The sequence below is a fragment of the Apteryx mantelli genome, chromosome 3, assembly GCF_036417845.1.
Source record: "Apteryx mantelli isolate bAptMan1 chromosome 3, bAptMan1.hap1, whole genome shotgun sequence".
Taxonomy (NCBI): domain Eukaryota; kingdom Metazoa; phylum Chordata; class Aves; order Apterygiformes; family Apterygidae; genus Apteryx; species Apteryx mantelli.
In genome coordinates this window covers 2,395,848-2,401,847 of record NC_089980.1, presented here as the reverse complement: position 1 = coordinate 2,401,847, position 6,000 = coordinate 2,395,848, and the positions used below count along the sequence as shown (strand labels likewise).

Here is a 6,000-nt window from a genome sequence, read left to right as displayed (position 1 = left end):
CACTACCACCATAATGAAGGTGGAACTAGTTTACTCCTTAACCGGTAGTTCTGAGGGCTTTAAAAATGATGTCAAAACTTTAATCTACTCAAATTGCTGTAATTCAGAGGTGAGTCTGAGACGGCATCAGCGATTCAGAACTGAGATGGAGCAAGGAAACAATTTCCAAAATACACGTCCTGGTACCCGTTCCCTCCCCCAACTTGGAGTCACACTAAAAAAAAAAAAAGATATGTGTTCAGTAGTGTTTTCCTGTGATCAGAATATGGCTCTGATTTTTCCCCAAATTCCTCATGATTAATCTCAGCTAGTATCTGGCAGTCACTGTCTCTTTGGACAGAGATCTCATCTTTACTCTCATGTCACATTGGCTCAGGCTATAATGCAAGGAATAGTCTGGCACATGTGCAGCTGGAAGGAGCTTTCACTGGCAGCCTGAGGATCGTTCGTGCTCCTTCCCTTCTCACACCCTCATCTAACCAGGCTGCTCGAGATGGCACCTGAGGGCCATGGCACCTGATCTCTCCTTAGGCAGCGCTCAGAGCGGGTTTGCCTGTGTCAGTTTGCAGAGAGGGCAGAATGTGTGTAGAGCACTTGGGTTGTTCCCAACTTGCGCTCTAAAGGGACTTTCTGAGAAATTTAGGGTTCCAGGTCACCCAGGATTTAAGAGCTGGTATACCAAAGTGTTCCCAAATCGGTGTACAGATATGCATTTTACTGTTTTCAAGAAATATTTTGAAATAAAGAGAGGGAAGGTAAAAAGCAAGTGCCACTGCGCTTGGAAACACAGTCATGCAGCATTTCCACTTGTTCGTTTCCCAGCTAACAGGAAGAAGTGTGAAGACTAGCCGGCTGTTGGACCTCTCATCAGCACTCAACGATGAAAATTCGTCTTGATGTGGGGAGTGCTGAAAATCAGTTGGCCAGATCAACCTTTAATGGGACAACGCTGAGAGAGATGAACTTAGAGCACAGAACCATGAAATAATAAAAGAGTAATCTCTTCCCAGGGGTGTAGTGACTAATGGTCATAAACAGCTCAATTATAGTCCTCTGCTATCAACCCTGAAGAAGGGGGGGGAAAAATGAAGAATCAAAAAAAGTGGCTCTTCCATGAATGCAGAAGATAAAAGACAGAAATTTTCTTCTTCCATATTGGAGAGGCCATATGAAGAAGTGGAAGAAACCTTTTCCTTTTTTCCATAAAATTTGTCCCGCCTGATTTTTATTCCACTTCTGTAGCCTTTAGTTCAATAAATGCAAGAGCACTGTTAACTATTAATGTTTAATAAATGCACGCTCACACCCTGCAGTTAATGGTGTTACCAGCAGAAAGAATTAGTCGTTGAGAATCACATCGGCAGAGCTGGGAAGCGAAACAAAATCTCTTGAGAACCAGGCGAAGCCGCAAGACATCTTCTCTTTCAAGAAACGTTCTTAAATGTCAATGTCATGCTTTTCATTGACAACAAGTAGCCAGCAATTAAACATGACAAGGGAGAATGTGCCAGGTTCATGTGACTGCCAAGACAAGTTTTTGTGCGATAAAGAACATTACCAAAATATGGTAACGACAGGATGCGAAGCAAACTGCAGTACTGGCGAAACTGCCGTATTGCTCAAAAGGGAGACCTGGCAAGGAGAGAGAACCTAAGTCCCTGTTTTGAAGTTAATCACTTTGCCTGACACCAGGGTCGGTGCTCATGGAAATGGCAAGAGGTGCCCACTGGCCAGAAGTCAAAGGGTTCAACCTTCAGCCTTCCTCACCCTCAGGGATTAAGTCAATGCCGTTTGGCTGCTCCATTCAAACACCGGCTCTGTCGGAGCCATAATTCAGCTAGCGCCAGCCAGCAAAAAAATTAACTGCTTTCTCATCTAGAGGATGTCAGCATCTCGTCTGATTAATGTCAGGCCCCAGCGAATTAATTATAAGCTCTATTTCATTCCAATATTGGCATGGTATAGCTGAGCACAGGCTATCTGAGCGGATCAGGATCACTGTAGAATCAGGATTCAAAGACCACACAGTAAAATTAGGTCTTTGCTTCATTCACACTGTGCTGTACTGTTCAAGTAGTGTAACAGGGACAGAAGGTTGCTCTCAAAGGGCGCAGTTATTTTTTCCCTGTTGAGGGGGAAGCCAAGATGGCTCTGCTACGTGTACCAGGCAGGAACGGGTCTGAGGCAGAGCAAGTGATGCTCAGGGATAGCCAGCCCGGACTGCCCCGGCAAGGCTACACTGGTAAGACTGGTTTGGGGGAATAGCTGGCTAGGGGAAGGAGCAACTAGGATTGCCCTGGCCTGGGATCCAGCTGCAAACTCTTGAGTTGTATCACAGCTCATGCAGGGCTGGAAGTCTCTGCTGCCTGGGACCTTCTCTGGGCACCCACTCTGCTTTTTGAGGTTCATGGGGTGTATGTCTTGTGGCTGTTGACTCTATGAAATTTTGGAGTGTGTGGCTTATAGGATCAGGATAGCTGACTACCTCAGTACCAGCAAATCCTGAACTTGGACGTAGTCTCTGTGACAGCATCATTTTGATGAACATGAAATCTCCTCTGCATCCAGAAAATGAAGCGGTGGAGTAAAGAGAGAGTCCGGCTCACCATGCACAGCAGGTCATTGCTGATCCAAGGACAGCCCAGGATTCCAGTACCAGCATCACTAAAGCTTGCAGAAAAACAATTGGCTCAGTTGTGTGAGTTTTGTTTGCTTGCTGGTTTGTGGGTGTATTCTTTTTCCCTTTCCCTGTATCTGAGTGTACACGTCCCTTCTGCTCTGTAGACTGTATGAAGTCTAAAACTAAACAAAACTCTAGGTCTTTTTTGCCGTTGGGCAGTTTTTGCTGTGCCTCCTTCAAGCAGTTTGATGCTGGTCTCCCTCCTCCCTTTGTTACAAAACATCCTAGTGCCAATGTTGTTTTACAAAGCAGAGCAGGAAATCCAACTTATAGCCCAAAGCATAATACACACAACAGGTAGGATTTGAATGTACTGAATCATTGGCACATGCTGTAAACTGAAACAGAAATCCTGTTTTAAGGTGGAAAAAAGATCACACTGTCTTCAGGGAACATGGCCAGGCCCTGGAGGACTGGGGGGGTGCACTTCCAGGGCTGGGAGATCATAGAGGTCTTCCTGCGGTGTTGGAGCAAGGTGTTGAGCATGGAGGACATCCCATCGACTCTGCCTTTTCTGTAGTGAGGCTAGCCATGCTGCAGCTGCACTTCTCCCCCTTGCAGAGCTCATGGGGATGTGGCAGACTCCTAGGAAAGCAGCCAGCGGAAAAAGGGTGTATCTTGACATAAGAATTTTGGCCACCACAGGAGAAGCAAGCTGAAGGATGTAACAGTCACTGCTCCTTGCTACAGCTGCCAGGCTGTGACAACAGATAAGCAAGTCTGTTTCCTGTCCACTCAATGTCTGCTCAAAACACCGGAGAACCCCATAACACTGTCTTGCTCTGTGACTGCAGTGGAAATAGGAACCAGGCACATTTTGATTTTTACAGAGCCAAAGTACATGCTACCCAGGCTCATCAAAAATGAAATTAGATGGGAAAGCCCATGGGGTGTATAACACAGCAATGCAGCAGCGCTGGGAAGGCTAGGTGCCATTTCTTGTCCAGACTAGCCAAGTCCCCTGGGGCCTTCCACCGATGCCTACAGCTGTCTGTCTACGTGTTGGTCTCTGCCCCACACCCACGTGCTGACAAATACAGCCCAGCAGTTCAGATCCTAAGTTAGGGCTTGGGAAAATCTGCTTTCCTGCAGGCTTGCTGTATTTATAGAAAGTCATGCCAACCCACGCTCACAACTGGCTTTAGGGCATCTCAAACAGGGATAAATATGAAACACAAGCCATAAAACTTCACCCAGTGTCTCGGGTACTTGAAAGGCTGTTTGTGGCCAAGTTTCTGCGCTTGGCTTTATGAATCTGAAATGGAGAGGCACACCTGGCGTGTAGTCCTGGGCCAGATCTCATCCTTATCGGCTCCTTACAGAGCCTGCAGAGGTATGCAGGTTTTCTCTGGGGCTAGCAGGCACCTCAGTGAATGCTCTGAATTGCTTTTTGGGGGCAGTGGTGTCTCACCGCGCTCCGTATACGTAAGCCAAGCGCTCTGACTAGCTATGCCGTGCCAGGCACTGCAAAACTGAGCTTTAGGAGCTAGACAAGGCCACCTGAACAAACCCCTATGTGTCATCAGGTTCAAGAGGTAGCAGGACTGGAGAGTAAGTCATAGCATCCCTTGTTGTAAGTGCTTTTTAACGTTTAAGCGACGCGTGGTATGCGTGGCATGCGGGCTGGCACGCAGGAGCGGAAAGGTCGGGACGGCACTTGCGAAGGCTCGCAGAGCTCACCAGTGTTTTCCCAACCCGCCGACAAGAGCGCTTCAGCTCACGCCAGGAAAGTTTCACGCCGCTCTGGCAAAAAATGAGAGCTGCAGATTACATCAAAGCAGCAGCAGCACCACCACCACCACCACCACCACCATGAGCTCCTCCTAGGCGCTGAAGGGTTGCACCCACGGGCTGGCTATTGCCTGGGGATTCACGGCCCCTCTGACAGAAGCCGTGGGTTAACGTAAATGCCCGCAGTGTCGCTTTGTCCCAGGTCCCCCAAGCTGTTTAGACGTCCGCCTTTCTTTTTTGATGGTCCGGATGTTGGATTTGTGGCCTCTGAGGAGGTTCCTAATCCTGCTCGACAGGTCAGCTGCTGTCTTCAGTGGGGATTGCTAGCATTTTTGATGATAAGCTATTTATGGAGAAAGCAGCAAGCCAAACTGGCAGGAAAACCTTGGTCCCACCGCTTTGTTACTGAACCAGACGGGGTAAACTTGTGAAATACTGAGCGCTAGGGGCTCCTGGAGGGAACTGAAACCCGCACGCCCCGGCCGCACCGACGCGGCAGGTCACCTTCTCTGCTTCCTTAGCCGCGGTCAGCGAACAGGAGCGCTCCTGACTAATCCTATTTACGGCGAAATAAAAAGGTGTGAGAAAAGGGAAACAAAAATAAACCAGGAACCCAACTGCGCCATCACTAGGCGGGGGGGGGGGGGGCATCGCGTGCCTCCACACGCAGCGAGCAGCTCGGACGACGGCGCGAGCAGCTGTGAAACGCTCCCCCCCCCCCCCCTTTTTCAAAGCGCCTCAGCCGGAGCAGCGGGGCGCGGGCCCCACCGGCTTCCCGGGGCTACAGGCGCCGCCGCCCGGCCCGGCCCGGCCCGGCCCGGCCGCAGTTAGCCGGGGCCGCTGCTGCTCGCGGCGCGGGGAGCCCCCAACCCGCCGTGGGAGGGGGCGGGAGGCGCCGGGCGGCCGTTGTGGGCGGGAACATGGCGGGGGCGGGAACATGGCGGGGGCTGTGAGGAACGTCCTCCCCCCCCGCGCCGGGAGGGGACGCACGTGGGGAAGGGGGAGGGCTGCCGGGGTGAGGGAGGGGAAGGCGCATGGCGCAGGCGCCTCGCCCCCAAGGGGGGAGCCGGCTTCGGGGCCACGGGAGGGGGCGGGCCGCGGCCAGCGCGGCGCGGCGGGTAGGGTCGGGAAGAGCGGCGGGCACAAAGCCCCGGCTCCTCCCTGCCTCCCTCCCCCGGCCCCGGCGCGGCTGCAGCCCGGCGGCGGCTGCCGCCGACCTCGGCTCGCTCCCGGCCGGCGGGGCGAGGTAAGGGCGGGCGCGGCGGCGGCGGCGGCGGGGAGAGGGGAGAGGGCAGGGGGGCGCCGGGGCGAGGGCAGCCTGCGAGCGAGCCGCCTCGTGTCCGGGGGGAGGAGGAGGAGGGCGGCTTCCTCGCCAAAAAAAAAAAAAACCAAAACCAACAACAAACAAAAAAAAGCCGTTTCTGGGCTGGTGGTTTAGGGGCTTTTCGCCGACAGCAGCGCGGGGAGTGACAGCGGCGGCAGCCGGGCCGGGGGCTCGGGAGCCCGGGTCGGGGCTGCCCACGGGGCCCCTTCGTCCCGTCCGAGAGCAGGTAGCAGAAGGGGAGGCTGAAGCCAGCGAAGAGCCGCCG

At 52.7% G+C, this 6,000-nt stretch overlaps 1 protein-coding gene across 4 annotated transcripts in view; it reads left to right on the top strand.

The window, feature by feature from the left end:
* The first annotated feature begins 5,575 nt into the window (after positions 1–5,575).
* The window catches only part of RIN2 (Ras and Rab interactor 2), an 83,713-nt gene continuing 83,288 nt past the window's right edge, over positions 5,576–6,000 (top strand). For all 4 annotated transcript variants that reach the window (XM_067292619.1, XM_067292615.1, XM_067292620.1 and 1 more), the window contains exon 1: positions 5,576–5,657. The gene's annotated coding sequence lies outside the window, so the exon portion shown is untranslated. The remainder of the gene's footprint in view (positions 5,658–6,000) is intronic.